Source organism: Mobula hypostoma, chromosome 5, assembly GCF_963921235.1.
Source record: "Mobula hypostoma chromosome 5, sMobHyp1.1, whole genome shotgun sequence".
NCBI classification, from domain to species: domain Eukaryota; kingdom Metazoa; phylum Chordata; class Chondrichthyes; order Myliobatiformes; family Myliobatidae; genus Mobula; species Mobula hypostoma.
The window spans coordinates 174,467,117-174,487,096 of NC_086101.1; the positions used below are offsets into that span (position 1 = coordinate 174,467,117).

General features: G+C 40.7%; 1 protein-coding gene and 1 long non-coding RNA gene across 9 annotated transcripts in view; one reads left to right on the forward strand and one right to left on the reverse strand.

The window, feature by feature from the left end:
- Positions 1-19,980, reverse strand: part of tenm3 (teneurin transmembrane protein 3) — a 2,629,382-nt gene that overhangs the window by 2,055,039 nt on the left and 554,363 nt on the right. The window lies entirely within an intron of this gene.
- The window catches only part of LOC134346356 (uncharacterized), a 57,758-nt gene that overhangs the window by 11,265 nt on the left and 26,513 nt on the right, over positions 1-19,980 (forward strand). The window lies entirely within an intron of this gene.

Sequence of the window (19,980 nt, forward strand, 5' to 3'; positions counted from 1 at the left end):
ATTTAGTCAATGAACCTGGGTACCAAATGACAAAAATATTGTCTGAGCAGCTTTCAACAAGGATATTTCTTCGTTATGTTCTGATTTGCATATGGAAAGGAGAGAGGGCAGAGTGTTGGGCTGTTCTCGTGGGGAAAATCTGGCACTCCAGGCAACTAAAGTTGATAATGGGTAAACTGGGGTTGAGACTATGGAGAAATATTCAACTTGTTTCATTTCAATGTGATGCTCCTGTGCGTGATTGCTGCAATTTTCCTTGTTATTGCACCCATGAACTGTACACAAAGATGCACTGGTCTGAAGGGCCAACTGGCTAATTTCTCTAATGTCATCTCTTTGGAATATGATTAAATTGTCCACACACTTGGCAACAATGTGTAGACAGCAAGCCAATGAGAAAACTTGGTGCATCTGGAAGGATTATTTAAACAGGCTCACTGCAAAGGCACTAAATAGCATTGTGTAACTAACTTAGCACAAGAAATATAACTGCATTGATAGCATCTCAATGTATTTATGTATGACTTTGTTTAAGAGACTAACCTTTTAACAATGACGTGGACCTATTTAAAATAAATGATTTAATATTTTGTTTAACTAGCAAGAATATCAATAATAATTAATTTTGGTGTTAATATTGCACTATGGTTTTTCATCTTAATAATCTCAAATCATTTTAAGTATTAATATGTTCATTTATTGACAACATTCATAAACTTCTTGGAGCATAATTTATACATTTTATACATTAGAAAGAACAGATATATATTGAAAAGGAATCATGTAATTATTAAACTACTTATGACAAAAAGCAAAAAATAATCAAAAATAAGTGACTGTTAATGTTATTGCCAATATATTGAAATAATAAAGCACTAATTTAATGACACTTAACATAATGTAATAATGGTGTTACCATTAACCTAAAAATTCTGCCAATTTCATGGGAAATATGTTAGAATATAGACCATAACATTTAGGTGTAGAATTAGGCCAATCAGCCTTTTGAGACTGGTCTGCCATTTCATCATTGCTGGCTTATTATCCCTCTCAACTCCATTCTCCTGCCTTCTCCCCTGTAACCTTTCATTCTCTTACAAATTAAGGACTTGTTCGTCTCTGTTTTAACTATGCTCAGTGCATGGTATGCATAGCCATCTGTGGCAAAGATTTCTACAGATTCACCACCAAATGGCTAAAGAAAATCCTCTTCATTTCCATTCTAAAGGGATGTCTTTCTATTCTTTGGCCTCTGGTCCGAGACTCCCCCACTATAAGAAACATCCTCTCCACGTCCACTCTATCTAGGGTTTCAATATTCGACAGCAGGGCTTCTGGTGGATTTTGTTTTTTGTTACCCACAGTTAAGTTCAAGAGATGAGATTTTGAATTTAATGCCGAGTAAATTTCTTATAAATCTCATTACATTTTCATTATAAGAGAGTTTAGAGCTCATGATTTCTCAATATCCCACAGAACCTCTGCCTACACATTTAATCAATATTCAGACTCCAATTTCCAATTGAATGCTGACATGTTTCCACCACTGCACTCTAATCTATCAATAGATTATCATGCATTACATATGGCTCGTTGGTCACGCTCGTACTTTACAGTCAGTGTACCTGCTCAAACTCCTAGTTCATCACATCAACAGGACCAACATGTCGTGGAGGAGCCACACTTGGGTTGAGTTATTAAACCAAGACCTAATCCATCCTCCTATGTGATCAATGCTCTTAAGTGTGTAAAAGCAGGAGATTCTTCCTGGTGTAAAAACATTAATCCCTGATTTTAAAGTAGGCTGTTTGAGATTTTTTTTCCAATAGTTGCATGAGACACTTTGCACAAGTTGTCTGTCATGATTCATAGGGATTACTAGATCTTGAGCAACACACACAAAGAGTTGGAGGAACTTAGCACGTCAGGCAGCATCCAGGATTCTGCCCATTCTTTTCCAGTCCTGATGAAAGGTCTTTGTCCGAAACGTCGACTGTTTATTCAATAGATATTGTCTGACCTGCAGAGTTCCTCCAGCATTTTGTGTGTGTTGCTCTAGATTTCCAACATCTGTAAAATACCTTGCACCCCTGATTTCAAAGTGCTTTGGGTTGTCTTGGATCATTAATGTTGTAGAAATGCAAGTCTTCCATCAGAAAGCACATGGAAGGTGTTAGGATTTACTCCCCTTAGCCTACCTCAGAAAGCATGCCCACAGCAAGAAACTCATTGGTGGCAAATACTTCAGATTATAGAGCTTAGATGCACCACTCAAAGCAATAACCAGGAACCCCACTGAAACAAAAAATCACTCCATTGATGCCTTATATCTAAAGATTTTTAAAAAGCTACTGTAAAGAAATTTCTGCTGAAACCAGGAGCAGTTTATAAATATTAGAAAATGCCATTAAGTTTTATTCATATTCACGATTAGAGGACAAGCTGTTTCATTGCTTTAAGATATTTCCTGTTCCCCTGAGAGATGGTTATTTCACAGTCTAAATCAAGGATGTTACAGTAGTCCCTGCTAAAAGATTGTAATTGTAACACGTGTTTAAACCTGTTCTCAGATGGTGGGCGGGGGGGGGGGGTGGCGGGGTGGCGGCAGGAGGCATGGGATCACCTTGTAACTCAGTATTAAGATGTAAAAAAATAAGGATTGGGTAAAATTGCAATGGAGCAGATTTTGATGAGGAATATTGGTAGTTTTGTGTGTCACCACAAGCAATGTTAATTTTCATATGAATGTGAAATCCCCAAATGATACTCAGGCAGGGGTTCCCAACTCTTTTGTGTCATGATTAATATTATTATGCATAGGGCCATGGATCCCTGGTTGGGAATCTCTGCACTCAGACTTTCGCCATCTTTTTTATGATGACACTCAACAGCAAGCGAGACAACAAAGCAGTGATTCCTTAATACCAGACACAAGAAGTGCTGCAGCTGCTGGAGATATGGAGCAACACACACAATGTGCTGGAGAAGCTCAGCAGGTCAGGCAGCTTCCGTGGATGGGAATAAACAGTCAATGTTTCAGGCCGAGGCCCTTCATTGGCACTGGAAAGGAAGGGTGAAGAAGTCAGTAAGAAGCTGGGGGGCAGGGAGGAAGTAGTACAAGGTGAAACTGGGAGAGGGGGAGAGGGTGAAGTAAGGAGCTGGGAAGTTGATTGGTGAAGGAGATACTGGGCTGGAAAAGGGGGAATCTGATAGGAGATGGCAGAAGACCATGGAAGAAAGGGAAGGGGGAGGAGCACCAAAGTGAGGTGATGGTCAGGTAAGAAGTGAAGGTCTCAGAGGGAAATGAGAATAGGGGATGGTGAATTGGAGAGGGAGGGGTGGCATCACCGGAAGTTTGAGAAATCGATGTTCATGCTACCCAGACGGAATATAAAGTGTTTTCCCTCCAACCTAAGGAGTGATACAAATGCTCCCCAATACTAACGGAGTGGAATGTATACAAGCACTCTACACCAGAAAATTCAATAAAGAACTACAGCAGCATCCTTTGTTAAGTGTTAATTGAAAGAGGCTGTTTTAAAACTGAGCATTTTCTATTAAGTGCTTTTCTGTGTTTCATGTTTTATAAACTTTCGTAGCTTAAAAGATAGGTTTAAAGTTTCTGAAAGGTTTCAATCATTTTTAAAATATCATTAAATATTTTGGAATCTCTAAGACATTCAGAAATATTCATAGCATTTACGAGTAAGTCAGGATATATAATTTGTAAACAATCACCTTCTTTTTGTGACAGTGGCTTATCCTACCCATCTATCCACAACTATGTATGTTTATCTTCGACCAGACTGCTGTAACATAACGCAAACATGAGAAAATCTGCAGATGCTGGAAATTCAAGCAACACACACAAAATGCTGGTGGAACGCGGCAGGCCAGGCAGCATCTATAGGAAGAAGTACAGTAGATGTTTTAGGTTGAGACCCCTTGTCAGGACTAATGGAAAAAAAGAGATAGTAAGAGATTTGAAAGTGGGAGGGGGAGGGGGAGACCTGAAATGATAGGAGAAGACAGGAGGGGGAGGAATGAAGCTACGAGCTGGGAAGTTGATTGGCAAAAGGGATACAAGGCAGGAGAAGGGGGAATATCATAGGACGGAAGTCCTTGGAAGAAAGAAAGAGTAAGGGGAGCACAAGAGGAAGATGGAGAACAGGCAAGGAGTTATTGTGAGAGGGAAAGAGAGAGAGAAAAATTAAAAATTATGGATGGGGTAAGAAGGCTTCTCCAGCCTCGTATCCCTTTTGCCAATCAACTTCCCAGCTCTTAGCTTCATTCCTCTCCCTCCTGTCTTCTCCTATCATTTCGGGTTTCCCCCTCCCCATCCCACTTTCAAATCTCTTACCATCTCTTTGTTCCGTTAGTCCTGATGAAGGGTCTTGGCCCGAAAAGTCGACTGCACTTCTTCCTATAGATGCTGCCTGGCCTGCTGTGTTCCAGCAGCATTTTGTGTGTGTTGATGTAACATAAAAGACCTTTTGGATTCACAGGGCCTACTACAAGGGATGTAGCCAGCTCTAAGAACTGAGATGAGGAGTAATTTCTTTAGCCAGAGGGTGGTGAATGTGGAATTCATTGCCATAGATGGAGGACAAGTCACTGGGTAGGGTTTTGATTAGTAGGGCATCAAAGATTATAGGGAGAAGGTAGGAGAATGGAGTTAGGGAAAATAAATTAGCTACGATCAAACGGCCTAAGTCTGCCCCTATGTCTTATGGTCCCTTCACCACCAGTGAAGACAGGAGGCAAGGGTTGGGCCGATTCCACTCACACTCCCGCGATGTTCATTGCTCTCTTTCCAGCTCTGAAGCTGCTACGTGCTTTGTGGTGATTTGCCCTGCTATATCATAAACTGAAACCAAGCCTATGGGCTCACTCTGTCTCCTCCAAAAATTCAGGTCTACAGACTCAATTTGGTTCAGAATGCTGTGCTCGCCTTTATTATTTGCATGATATGTATTTTTTTTTCCTTCTGGGTTCTTTCGGGTTTCTTGCTTTCTGATTGCCTATAAGCAGATGAATCTCAACGTTGTAAAATTTACGCATGCTTTGATAATAAATATACTTTGAATCCTTGAATACTTTGAAGATCTCTCCAACTTCTGCAAGATCCTAATCGTAAGTTCATCTTCATAGGTAGTGCTGAATGCAAACATTTCATCAAAAATCAATGGTATGAAGTTTCGAGCTGCGAAAGAGTGCAGGGACTTAAATATTAGACATACTTGGAAATCAGTACTGAGGGCCAGTAAGTGCATGTTGTTGTCCATTGATCTGTGAGTGTAAACAGTTGGTTTGCTGTATTCAGAGCAACCAAGGTGAAGAGCTTTTCCTTGCATCTGAAACTTGCCATTTGGTTGACTGGCATTGGTAAGACAATGGTAATGTATAGTGATCAGCTCCACTAGTGGCAGTGCACGTGCATGGAAGGAATTTGGTACTTGGACCATCAGGTCAGATTCAATTCTCAGACCATCCACCTTTCATTACCCTGATCAGACACTAGAAAACAGGACAGTACGCAGCAATCCTTACCAACTTCCTCCCCACAGACATGAATCAGGCCTTTAAATCCCACCCAACAGATGGCTCATACTCAGGCCCTGATTTAGTGCTCCCTCTGATAGCTCTCGTGTCTGAATCTCCTGATCTAAACCTAGGCTCAAATCCCTCTGGATGTCCAGGTGTTCAACTGAGAATTAAACCCAGGCTCTTTTACGGGGCAATCAATTTCTAGGTCAAATGTTCTGCTGCAAATTGTAATGCTTTAGGTACACAAACATAAAAAAATTTAATATCTGATTTTTCTGATGAGAAATAATTAGAATTAGCATCCTTCTTTTAAAGTATGTACTGTATTTTTGTAAGTGTTTACCAGAGGCAGCACTGTGAAACAGGAACTGATATCTACACAGACAAAGCGGGTAGAATTCATTAATTTAGATTGTGTGTGCATTCAGCCCCTTTGGATCCAGTTTGGATTCAGTAACTAAGAGAGACAAAAGACTGCAGATGCTGGAATCTGGAGCAAAAAAAAATCTGAACTGCCAAAGGAAGTTAATAGGTCAATCGGCATTTACAGAGGGAAATAGCCTATCAGTACTAGGCTGAAATCTGGTTTGGGTCCAACTAAAGGGTCATGACCCAAAAAATCATCTGCCTATTGCTCTCCACAGATGTCATTCTAGGAACTCATTTTTTTGATTTGGATTCAGTAACTGCTTATTACAAGAGAGATAAATAAGATATGAAAAACAATCAGCAAACACAATTTTCACAATGCATTAATCATAACTTTTATTATGACTTATGACTTGCTTCACCTTAAAGAGATAATAAGTTTCAGTCAGCCAGCAAAAATGGTTTTGAAATCAATCATTTTATAAAGAGCAACAACAGTTGAGATTTATTGTTCCGATCATTCAAAATTGAGTGAAAGTTTCAACCTTGTTGTTTGACCTTCAGAGATGTCACATAAAATATTCAGAAAAAGTAATATTTCACTGTTCCATAAGACTTAAATATTGATTGAAGAACAAACATGTGGATTGAAACACAATATGATTATAGATTTCTTGCATTCCTAAATGAGATTAATAATAATCCTGTTAGACTGAGTCATCCCAACCGTGTCAAGTTACAAAGAACCCACATTTAAGTGAGTAGCTTGGGGCAAATAAGTTAAGAGAAACAGTGATACTTCATTTTACGCTTGCTAACCTCATGTCGTGACGTAGCTATAAACTTATTACTGGATCCCATTGCACCAGATAATGGTGGAGTAAATGAGCAGACCTTTTAAATCTGCACTTAAAATCTATGCTTTCTCATAATTCCTCTGAGGTTTGAAGTTATGGCCCCTTTCTTCATCTTTGAGAAATGAAATACACAGCCAAGGTACAGCTCAATCCAATGAGCTGGTGGCCATTTGTGAAAAACAATCTGCTTGAAAATTGAATTAGAGTATCTTATCTGTACAATTCAGGAACACTGAAGTGAGTCTTAAAGAGTTTTCTGCTTAACCCGTTCACACAATTTCTCCTCATCTAGGTGCCCTCAGCATTGTCAAAAATTCCTCCCATTTGTCCTTTAACCTCCTACCATCACACAGGAAGTACAGGAACATTAGGACAAGAACTGTTAGGATGGGAAAGTAGCTTCTTTCACCCAGGCCTTGAGACAACTGAACTCCCGGCCACCACCCTGTTCTCATCACTTATGAAGCACCAGAAAGGCTCGGGACAGACTTTGACTTTGATGTAGCACCAATAGCATTATACTGTTTACTTTTTTGACTTGTAAATGCACCTTATGCTAAATGCCAATCTTCTAGAATATATTTTAACGTTTAACTTATTTGTGGTAATATCACTTTATGCATTGTATGTAAGTTGCACGTATGGTGTTGTGCACATTGGTCCAGGGGAACATTGTTTCATTTGGTGGTATACATGTATACGATTGAATAACAATAAACTTGAACTTGATCAACCATTCATTCAAATCCTTTAGGAAAATTTCTCCAGGTACAGTTAATCTCCCAAATGATTATGAGAGATTTACATAGCAGACAGTTTTTCTTTCTTATGATCGAAATGTCTAATACTAGAAGATTTGCAAAAATGGTGTGCTGATATGTAGGTAGATTTATACTCTTTTTGACACAGAGTGGTGGGTGTTTGGAATGTGCTGCCTGTGGTGTTTATGGAGGCAAATGTAATGGAGGCTATAAACATGAGAAAGTCTGCGGATGCTGGAAATCCAAAGCAACACACACAAAATACTGGAAGAACTCAGCAGGTCAGGAAGCATCCATGGAAATGAATGGAAGTTTCAAGCTGAGACCCTTCTTCAGGACTGAGAAGGCAGCAGGGAGATGCCATAATAAAAAGGTGAGGGGACGGGAAAGAGGCTAGCTGGAAGGTGATAGGTGAAGACAGGCGGGTGGGAAATGAAGGAATCTGCTGTGGGAGGAGAGTGGAAACATCTTTCATTTGTAAATGAACAGAGAGTCAACGCAAAATTTTTATTGTTAATAACTGTATTGAATAAGGACTTACAGTCAACGAATGGTTTTCTTTTCTTGTATGTAATTATTTTTATTTTGTAATATTTCTGAATAAAGTATTTTTGGAAAAAAAAGAGAGTGGAGCATAGGGCAAAGGGAAGAAGGAGGGAACGCAGGAGGAGTAGTAAGCAGGTGAGAATGTATAACAGGCGTTTAAAATCCTCTTACATAGGGGTATGAATATACAGGGAATGGAGGGATATGACATGGTATAGGCAGAAGGGATTAGTTAGGCATTTAATTACCATTTTAATTAGTTTGGCATAACATTATGGGCCGAGGTCCCTGTTGCAATGCTACACTGTTCTATGTTTTATGTGCCACAAAGTGATTGATCCTTTATGTTTCCACAGTTCAGCGGCAACTGAGCATGGACCATAAATAGCAGCTTAGCCAGTGGCTTCCACATTCCATAAATAAAAACAAATGGATTATCCTTACAAACTCTTCCAAACAGTACATTCCATATGGCAATAGTTCACTGCCTACAGAAATAGTCTTGAGCCCTTTTCTGCTTCTTTTACTAATTTCCTGAACAGGCGACACAGTATCGTGGCAGTTAGCACAATTCTACAAATGTATTACAACTCGGCAAGTCAGATTTCAGGATTCAATCCTGGTGTCCCCTGGAAGGAGCTTCTAGGTCCTACCCATGGAATGTGAGGACCTTCTCTGGGTGCTCTGCTTCCCACTCAGTTAATTTGTCATTCGGTTAATTTGACAATAGTGATTGACACAATTGAGTGTCAATCAGTTAATTTGTCATTGTAAATTATCCCATGATTAGACTAGGGCTAAATTGTGGGTTTCTTTCTTTCTTTTTCAATCTTTTTATTAGTTTTATAAAATATAAACATAACATAGCAATAATACAAAATTGTTGGAAATACATTGTTATACTTAAGATGAGTAATTATAAAACCAAATAGTATAAACTGACAAAACTCCCAATCATGTAGGATAACAATGAATAACACAGGACAAAAAGATAATAACTAGAGAAAAATCATGAAAAAAGAAAAAATAAATTAAAAAAACAACCCCCACCCCCCCAAAAAAAACTAATCTAAACAGTATTAAAAAGACTTGGGCAACTTTAACAACGTAAAAATGGAAGGAAAAAACACCTTAGTGTCGACGACTCCGTTCCTCTCAATCAACACTACAGAGAAGTAAAATAAATTTGGAAATTGTCAAATTACATCATATGAAAATGCTGAATAGATGGCCTCCAAGTTTTTTCAAATTTAATGGAAGGGTCATAAACCACACTTCTAATTTTTTTCCAAATTTAAACACAACATAGTTTGTGAAGTTGTGGGTTTCTTGAAGGGCTAGTGGGCCCCATTCCACACTGTATCTCAAAACATAAAATGCTTCAAAGATTTCTAACAATGGTACAGCATGATTTGCATGTTGCTACCCAGGAAATGGTGCACCTTTTACGTGATAACATCATCATGTCAGACCAGCCTCTCAAAGCGAAACCCCAACTCAAAGTCAATGGTTGTGAATTATGTACGTTTCTCCCAATTATGTTACCCTACACACCCTTGAAACATGCAACTCATTTCTGAGGCAAGAACAGTACTGAAAACTCTGTGACTCTGTCCAAACACAAGAGAAGACTCTCTAATGGTAAAACAAAGTGTCAGATCGGAACCTCATGGGTTTTATAACCATCACATAAACAATTTAACAAATATAATTATTTTAAGCAGGCCTCAATCTTCATTAAAAGCAGAAACACTCAATGGGTCAGGTAGCTTTACCAGTATTAATTCCAGATTTCTGGCATCTGCATTATTTTTATTCTCAAACCTTCTTGCTGATAGAATATTAACAGGTTATATGCACGAGATTGACCTAAGAACCACAACCACTGCATGTCTTAAAATAAGGTACAGTTTTTCTTTTTGTGGTTATTCCTCTTCACAATATTAAGAATGTGAACTTCAAAAGTGGGAGTCTCATGAGTGACGTTTACTAAATCAAATATCAGTAAAAAGTCTTCCTGCTCCTAAAATAATCAATCACCTATTGTTCTAATTGTAAGAAGTGTGCAGTCATAGTTGAGATCAGTTTCATCCTCATATTTGTGTTAGTTTCATCGAAGGATCTTACCCAATTGACCTAATGCATTGAAAGAACTCAGCTGGTTAAGCAGCACTTAAGGAGGGAAATGGACAGTCTATATTTCAGGCTGAGACCCTTCATCTGGACTGAAAGAAAGAGGGGAGATAGTAAGTATAAAAACATAGAGGGGTGTGTAGCTTGCTGCTCTGCAGGGTTTACTTATCTCTGTGCTGAACGGAGGCTGTGGCCTACAACTAACAGGCTCCTGGGTCAGCTGCAGTGATGACTGGCTTCATGGCTGTGGACTCACTTTTGTGAACTTCAGCTGTTTGCTTACTTTTGTTGTTTGCACAATTTATTGTTCCCTCTGTGCATTTGGTGTTCGACAGTCTTTTTTATAAATGGGTTCAATTGTGTTTCTTTGTTTTGTGGTTGCCTCTAAGGAGACAAACCTCAAGGTTGTCCATCATATACATACTTTGATAACTGTACTTTGAACTATGAAATTTTCTGAATTCACCTGGGTAACCTGATTCGATTTAAATTTTTTTTTATCTCATATCACCCACCTCACCTGGATCCACCTATATTTTTTTTCCTGGGGAACCCTATTATATATCAAAGAAGATTGTTTTGATTGGAATGGAGGGTGTTTGTGGATTTTGGGAAGTGGAAATCAGGAGAAAGTGCATCAGTCCTCATTGAGGTCAGTGGTTAGAAAGGGTGAGCAACTTTAAGTCCTTGGGTGTCAGTATCTCTGAAAATGTGTCCTGGGCCCAACACATTGATGCAATCATAAAGAAGACATGCCAGTGGCTCTACATTGTTCGGAGTTTGAGGAGATTTTTTATACATCACCAAAGAGTTTCTATAGCTATGCAGTGGAGAGCTTTCTGATAGGCTGCATCACCACCTAGCATGGTGGCTTTTATTCACGGGATCGCAAGAAGCTGCAGAGGGTTGTAGACTCAGGTCAGTCCATCAGGAGTAGAACCCTCACCACCTTCAAGGGCATCTTAAAGAGGAGGTGCCGCAAGGGGTGACGTCCATCATGAAGTACTCTAAGTCTGAAAACCCACACTCAAAGAAACAAGGACAACTTCTTCCTCTCAGTCATTGGATTTCTGAAGAACACATGAAAATGACCTCATTATTCCTTCTTTCTTGCCCTGTTCATAATTTAGAGTCACTTCTTTTCTCATGTCGTTGCACGGCACTGCTGCTAGAAGACAGCAAATTTCACTTCGTACAAAAACAGTGAATACAAAGCAGATTGTGATTTGTAATATGTGCCTCCCACTTTTAGCCCTGTTTCAAAAAAAGCTACTGCATATAGGTAAAATATAATTCACAAGGAATACTAGCAAAGCTTTTTGCTTATAAATGTGCTAGATCTGGGTGAATAGATTTACCAATAAGTATGGGTTTCAGTTAGGGAGAAAGAAACCTTGATTCTGTACTCATTATGTGCATACAGAAACTGATTGGACAGGATTGAGCTGGTGAACACTTTGCTTTAATGGTTTTATTTATGTACCATTAAGAATTAAGCCATATTTCAGTTGCAGCTGCAGTAAAACAGATTAGATTTACTCAGTTTCTACACCGCTTTCATCTCCATTTCAATCCCCTTGATGGTATTTTGTTGTCGGAGTATTCAAATGACACAGTCTTTGACATGCTTTTAAAGCTGCTTTTATCTCTTTTATGAGCAGGTCCTATCAACCATACATATGGTTCCTTGAATCATACACTCAGTGGCCACTTTATTAGGTACCTGCTGTATCTAACAAAGTGCTCACTGAGCATATGTTTGTGGTCTTCTGCTGCTGTAGCCCTTCAAGCTTCAACATGTTGTGCATTCAGAAATGTTCTTCTGTACACCACTGTTGAAATGCATCGTTAATCTATTAACTTGATCCAGTCTGGCCATTCTCTTCTGACCTCTTTCACTAACAAGGGCTTTTTTGCCCAAAGAACTACCACTCACATGTTTTTTTTTTCAGTTTCTTGAATCTTTCGCTCTAAATTCTAGAGACTGATGTGCTTGAAAATCCCAGGAGATCATCAGTTTCTGAGATACTGAAACCACCCTGTCTGGCACCAACAATCATGGTCAAGGACACTTAGGTCACCTTTCTTCCCCATTCTCATGTTTGGTCTGAACAACAAATCAACCTCTTGACCACTTCGGCATACTTTTATGCATTGAGTTGCTGCCACATTATTGGCTGATTAGATATTTGCATTACAAGCAGGTATACAGGTATACCTAATAAAGCGGCCACTGAGTGTAAAGTACAGAATGTTTCAACTGTTCTTTCTCTTTTACAGCTTTGGTTTTCTATAGGTAGGCACTCCAGAAGGACTGCCTATGCTGTCCTAATCTCATGGTAAGCATGTCCCATCCTCTACAGGCTTCACAGATTCTGCTTGTTTTTTATACTCATGTCAGCAGCACAATTACATTGTCAAATTCTCCCTCTCAGACGTCTAATGCTGAGACAAACTAAAGGACAATTTATATTTTTGCGTCAAATCTATGCCATAGGTAGAGCATAGCGGCGTGCCCTATGCTGTAGCCTGATGTGCACCTCCCCAAAAATGTAACTACGCGTCGCGGTGACTCAGACTGAAACAACTGTGATTGGTCCACTTGCTAGCATCGTTTGGAGACGATGAACCAAATCATCAAACCCACCTGCCAACATCTGAAAATATTTGAAATGCATATCTTCGTTCATGTCTCTCAGTGGCTGGACAAGCACAGAAAATTCACCCTCCTTCTGCCTCAATCCGTTCAATGGTCGTACACACCATCTCCTCCGACGTCTTCTCTCTTTTCTGCGATGCAGTAATTTCAATAAAAGTAACTCTTGTTCAACATTAATTAGCTCCAACTCCAACATGATGCGTTCAGCCTTGTCGCCGTTGTTTAAAGTACACAAAGAAACTCCAACACGAAGAAACTCAACACAGTGGCATAGAAACCACACCGCCAACTAGCGTTTTGGCGGTGAATTGCAGAGCAACGCAGACACACCAATGCAAAAGTATAAATGCTCACAACAGCGTAGAGCCTACGCAGAAGTATAAATCCGCCTTAAGCCTATTAGTAGTAAGTAGAGACAGGAAATATGAGTTGGTGTCTATCAATCTACACTAACTATATAATCTTTGGCTGGATGTCATTGGCAAACAAAGATGCTTCATAATCTCATTCGGGAATTGGATAGTGATTTGCCAAATTCAGACAGAAACTTAAATTTTGGATTGTCAAGAGGGACTTGTATTCACCAGGTTTCTCCACCATCATAAGGCACCAATTCTGACACCAGCTTGAAACCCTTGTATTATGAACCTGATTTTGAAATTTGGCTGGTGTGTAGAGCAATGTTCGATATATTGCTTTTAGGGAAACTTGTAATGAAAAGTGTATACATTGCAATAATTTCTAAACCTTAACATATTCCAAATATCGCTGCTGTATTCTAATACACAGAAACAGATGTTTTTCCCTGTTCTCAGTAACATGCACTGGACTGGTATTGGAAAATTAAGTTAAAGCCTGGGTGTATCAGCATGGCATTCTTCCCAGAATCCTGTGGCCCCTCCTCGTCTATGCAGTTCCAATCTCGACAGTCGAAACCTTAGAGAGGAGGGTTAGCAACCACTTCAGGAGATGGCTGGGGCTGCCAAAGAGCCTGAGCAGCATCGCACTCTATGGACACCACAACAAACTGCAACTGCCCTTCAAATCCTTGGAGGAAGAATTCAAGGTAACAAGAGCCAGAGAAGTGCTACTGTATAGGGACTCAAGTGACCCGAAGGTGGCTAGAGCAGGGATCCAAGTAAGTACTGGCAGGAAGTGGAGGGCAGAGGAAGCTGTTCAGGAGGCAGAGGCGTGGCTGCGTCACAGGAGGCTGGTGGGAGTGGTCACACAAGGCCGAGCTGGGCTAGGATCCTTTTGAACTCCCCAAATGGACACCAGAGGGAAGGAAAGGCGTCGTCTAGTTCAGGAGGAGGTGAGGGCAGTAGTGGAGGAGATGAGAGCCTGTAAGGCGGTGGGAATGAAGCAACAGGGAGCTTGGACAAGATGGGAGAATGCGGTTGAGAGGAAAGTGACCTGGGCTGATCTTTGGAAAGCCGAACCACACCGCATCCAATTTCTCATCCAGGCAGTGTACGATGTGCTTCCAAGCCCATCAAACCTGCACACATGGGGCAAGGCAGAGTCATCTGTGTGCCCACTGTGCTCCAAGCGAGGAACCCTGGAGCACATCCTCAGCAGCTGTGCAAAGGCACTTGGTGAGGGACGATACAGGTGGAGGCATGATCAGGTCCTGAAGACCATCGCTGAAGCCATCAGCGCAGGAGTTGAGTGGGTGAAGCGGTCCCGACCCTCCAAGCAGACCATTGCCTTTGTCAGAGCTGGGGAGCAGCCAATACCTGCCAAAAGAACATCTGCAGGCATTCTGACCTCTGCAAGGGACTGGCAGCTGTTGGTGGACGTCGAAGGGCAGCTGAAGTTCCCCAAGCATATCGCAGCCGCCACCCTGCGACCAGACATTGTCCTAGTGTCTGAGTCTACTAAGCAAGTGGTGCTGCTGGAGCTGACAGTCCCATGGGAAGATAGCTTGGAGGAGGCCTTTGAAAGGAAGCTCTCCAAATACGCAGGACTGGTCAGCAACTGTCAGCAGGCTGGATGGAGAGCGACGTGTCTCCCAGTGGAGGTTGGTTGTAAGGGATTCATAGCCCGTTCTTTAGTGAGAGTCTTCAGCATTTTGGGCATCGAGGGAGAGAGGAAGAGGAGAGCCATCCGCAGTACCACAGATACGGCAGAGAGGGCCTCAAGATGGCTGTGGCTCAAAAGAGGGGAGCCATGGAGTCATAAGTAGCTAGCCATCTGGACACAAGCTGGGGTCTGATCAGCCCCGGCTGGGTCACCTGGAGGAGGTTGTATGATGTTGAAAGACCCGAAACACCCGATGATTCCAGGAACATCACTGAAGATGTGTCCAGAAGCATCAATAGATGTATGTACACAGTTGCTGTACCAATGTCCCTCCATGGCTTTGCCCTTCACTATGGGTGGACTGTAGTAGAAATTTCAAAATCGGTATTGTGGCACATTGTCTGCTGTTTCAGAGCAGACTTTAACTCAGCAGGTGTGTGACTGACGTTGTGGGCATCACTGAGTCGTGGTTGAAAGAAGGCCATAGTTGAGAGCTTAACATCACAGGATATATTTTGTTTTGAAAGGACAGGCAGGAAAGCAGAAGTGGTGGTGTAGCTCTGTTGGTAAAAGATGGAATTACATCTTCAGAGAGAGGTGACTGAGGGTCAGAGAACATTGAATCTTTGTGGGTAAAGTTAAGAAACTGCAAGGGTAAAAAAAATTATGGGAATCATATATAGGCCTCCAAATAGCGGCCAGGATGTGGGGTTGAGATTGCAATGGGAGCAGGAAAAGGCATGTAATAAGGGTAATGTTACAATGGTAATAGGGGGACTTCAATATGCAAGGGGATTGGGAAAACCAGGTTAGTTTCGGATCACAAGAGAGGGAATTTGTTGAATGCCTGTAGGATGGCTTTTTACAGCAGCCTGTGCTTGTACCTACGTGGGGAAAAGCTATCTTAGATTGAGTGTTGTGTAATAACCCAGATCTTATTTGGGAGCTTAATGTACAGGAACCCAAGGAGGCAGTGGTTGAATTTATACTGCAATTTAAGAGGGAGAAGCATAAGTCACATGTATTGGTATCACAAAGGAATAAAGGGAATTACAGAGGCATGGGAGAGGGGCTTGACCAGGTGGACTGAAGGAGGATACTAGTGGAGATGATGACAGAGCAGAGGTGACTGAAGGTTCCAGGAATAGTTCACAAGGCGCAGGATAGATCTGTCCCACAGAAGAAGTAGCTCTCAAATGAAGGGGTAGGCAAGAGTGGCTGACGAGTGAAGTTAAGGACTTTATTAAAGCCAAGGAAAGGGTATATAAGGCAGCAGAAGTGAGTGGGAAGTTGGATGATTGGGAAGCTTTTAAAATCCAACAAAAGCAAAAAAAAAAGCTATAAAAAGGGAAAAGATGAAATATGAGGGCAAACTAGCCAATAATATAAAGCAGGATACTAAAAGTTTTTTTTTCAGTTATATAAAGAGTAAAAGGGAGGTGAGAGTTGCTATTGAACCACTGGAAAATGATGCCGGTGAGGTAGTAATGGGGGACAAAGAAATGTCAGATGAACTGAATGGGTACTCTGCATCAGTCTTCAATGTGAAAGATACTAGCAGTGTGCCTGAGGTCAGTGAGTATCAGGGAGTAGGTGTGAGTGCCTTTTCTATTACAAAGGAAAATGTGCTAGGCAAACTGAATGGTCTTAAGGTGGATAACTCATCTAGACCAGATGGACTACATCCCAGGGTCCTGACTGAAGTTGCTGAAGACATAACGGATGCATTGGTCATGATCTTTCAATAATCACCTGATCCTGACATGGACCCACTAGACTGGAAAATTGCAAATATCATTCCACTCTTTAAGAAGGGAAGAAAGCAAAAGAAAGGAAATTATAGGCCAGTTAGACAAACCTCACTAGTTGGGAGAGTGATGGAGTCTATTATTAAGGATGAGGTTTTGGCATACAAGGAGAATAATGATAAAGTATGTCAAAGCCAGCCAGGTTTCTGTAAAGAGAAATATTGCCTGTCAAATCTGTTAGAGTTCTTCATGGAAATAACATGTAGGGAGGACAATGGCGAGGCAGTGGATGTTATTTACTTCGATTTTCAGAAGGCATTTGATAAGGTGCCACACGTAAGGCTGCTTAACAAGATAAAATCCTATGGTGTTACAGGAAAGATACTTACATTGATTGAGGAATGGCTGACAGGCAGGAGGTAGTGAATGGGAATAAAGGGGGCCTTTTCTGGTTAGCTGCCAATTACTGGTGGTGTTCCTCAGGGGTCAGTATTGGGACTGATTTGGATAATGGAACTGGTGACTTCATGTGTGGCAAAATTTGTGGATGATATGACGATTGGTGGTGGTGTAGATAGTGCTGAGGAAACAATGTAATTGCAGCAGGACTTAAACAAATTGGAAGAATGGGCAAAAAGGTGGCAGATGGAAGACAGTATTGGGAAATGTATGATAAAACATTTTGGTAAAAGGAGCAATAGTGTGGACTATTATCTAAATGGGATGAAAGTTCAAATATCAGAAGTGCAGAGGGACTTAGGAGTCTTCATGCAAGACTCCCAGAAGGTTAATTTACAGGTTGAGTCTGTGGTAAAGAAGGCAAATGCAATTTTGGCATTCAGTTTAAAGGGAATAGAATATAAAAGCTAGGAGATAATACTGAGGTACTAACAGGCAGCACTTGGAGTATTGGCAACAGTTTTGGGCCACGTAGCTCAGAAAGGACATGTTGTCATTGATGAGAGTCCAAAGGAGGTTCACGAGAGTGATTCCAGGAATAAAAGGGTTAACATATTAGAAACATTTGGCAGCTTTGGGCCTGTACTGACTGCAATTTAGAAGAATCTCATTGAAACCTACCGAATGTTGAAAGGACTAGATAGGGTGGAGTGGAGAGGATGTCTCCTCTGATGGAGGCATCCAGAACTAGAGGGTACAGCTTCAAAATTGAGGAGCGATCTTTTAGGACAGAGGTAAGGAGGAAGTTTTATTAGCCAGAGAATAGGGAACCTGTGGAATGCACTGCCACAGACAAGTGGTGGATACCAAGTCCGTGGGTATATTTAAGGTGGAAGTTGACAGTTTTCTCATTGGTCAGGGTATCAAAGGATATAGCGAGAAGGCAGGTGTATTGAGTTGAATGGGATATAAAATCAGCCATGATGGAATAGCAGAGCATTCTTGATGGGCTGAATGGCCTAATTCTGCTCCCATGTCTTGTGGTCTTATGGACTGCTCTCCAGGTATTAGGAATACTGTTTCATCCACTGGGAAATCATGAGAACAAGGACGTTAGGGGACAAATACCCTCTCTCAATCTTTGACACAAAGAAATAGTGCTGAATATGGGAACTTGAGCATGGGTCTAACTTCAAGCTTAACATTAGATCTTGCATTTAGTTTACTTGGGCCCCGTAGTCAATATAACTACAGCATCAGGTGCTTATTTACATGAATTATGTACTAATATCAGTTGATCTGTGGTGCAAAATATGACTGCAACAATTGGTACGTCAGAGATCATTTTTAAAGTCAGTTTGGTGGTATCACATAAAGTTTGCAATGTAATTTTGACAGTGAAAGGCTATAACTCCTCCCCAGGTGTGCACGTTAATATTTTATGTATTTTTTATGTGATAGTATTGCCCTGCCAATTTGAGAGATGAGTTGAGAATATTGTGCCTGATATTTCTTTTCTTGGAGGATTGTGGTCCTGTAATCTTAAAAGTTTTTCTTTCTACTGCACCTGAGTAACCCACATGATAGGCTGACTGATGCTGTCTGAAATTTAATATACACCCTAGAATGACGCCAGATTTGTCCCCAGAGTTTTCCAGGGCAACAAATAAAAAACCTCTAGCTGTCTATCCTACCATGTTCAGAAGGAATAGATTTGTAAGTGCATTGGAAAATTCTAAAACATCAAAATGTGAAAGCAGGCATCCAAATAAACAAAAGTGCAGTAGAATGGTGAGATTGTAGAGTCCCGAGATTTGGGTGACCTAATGACTGGTTTTCTCAAGGCTTGTCTGGAGGCAGAGCAAATAATTAGAAAAGTAAGCAGATGTAGTGATTGGTGATACAAGAGACAGCAGATGCTGGAATCTGGAGCAGCAAATAACCTGTTGGAGGATCAGTCGGTTGAGCAGCATTTGTGGAGGAAAGGGAATTGTTGACAGCTCAGGTTGAAAGCCTGCATCATGGCTGAGAGTGGAGAGGAGAGATAGACAGTATAAGGAAGGAGAGAGGGTGTAATGTTGAACGAGGAGCCAGAGAAAGTTAGTTAATTGAAAAAGGTTGAAAGATGAAGGTCAGGTTGAGCCAGGTAGGGGAGGTGGGGTGGGGAGGAGTTGGGAGACAGAGGCATGTAGATGATAGGAGGTTGCATACAAAAAAGAAACAGATAGAGTCAAGGGAGAGTGTAGAGAGTGAATGTGGAGACAGCTGGGAGGGTGATAATCAGGAATACAAAGGCTACCATGGTGGAATCTGACAAGGAATAAGGGTGATAATGGGAACCATTAGAAGAGAGGGGAATAGAAAATGAAACTAGATGGGAGAGGGTTTAGGAGTTGCCTGTAACTGTAATACGTGCAATAGATGGATGGAATGCAATCAATGAACACAAAATTCATGAGTTTATGTTTCACTTATAGATTTTGCCTGTCCACTCTCAGTCCTGATGTGGGGTTTTGACCCAAAACATCAAAAATTCCTTTCCTCCCATAGCCAATGCTTGGCTCGTTGATTTCCTCCAGCACATTGTTTGTTGCTTCATATTCCAGCACCTGCAATATCCTGTGTCTTCATTTGCATTGTCACAAATGTAAAATTGACCACGAACAAGTGAAATTGGGGAGTATAATAAAACGTAATTTGCTTTACACGATAAAAGTATTCCTTGATGTATTTCAGCAGTTAACCTGCTGTAGTTTTATTAACACAGCTGAAATGGGTTTGTAAGCAAAATAATTAGTTTTAATAAAAGTATCACATTTCCATTCCACTTGTAACCTGATTTATAATCATTAAAAATGTCTTAAAATAGTATAATACTCATTTAAGGACTTGTAAGTTTGTTTTGATATTATATCTTTGAATGAAAAAACTTTGCAAAA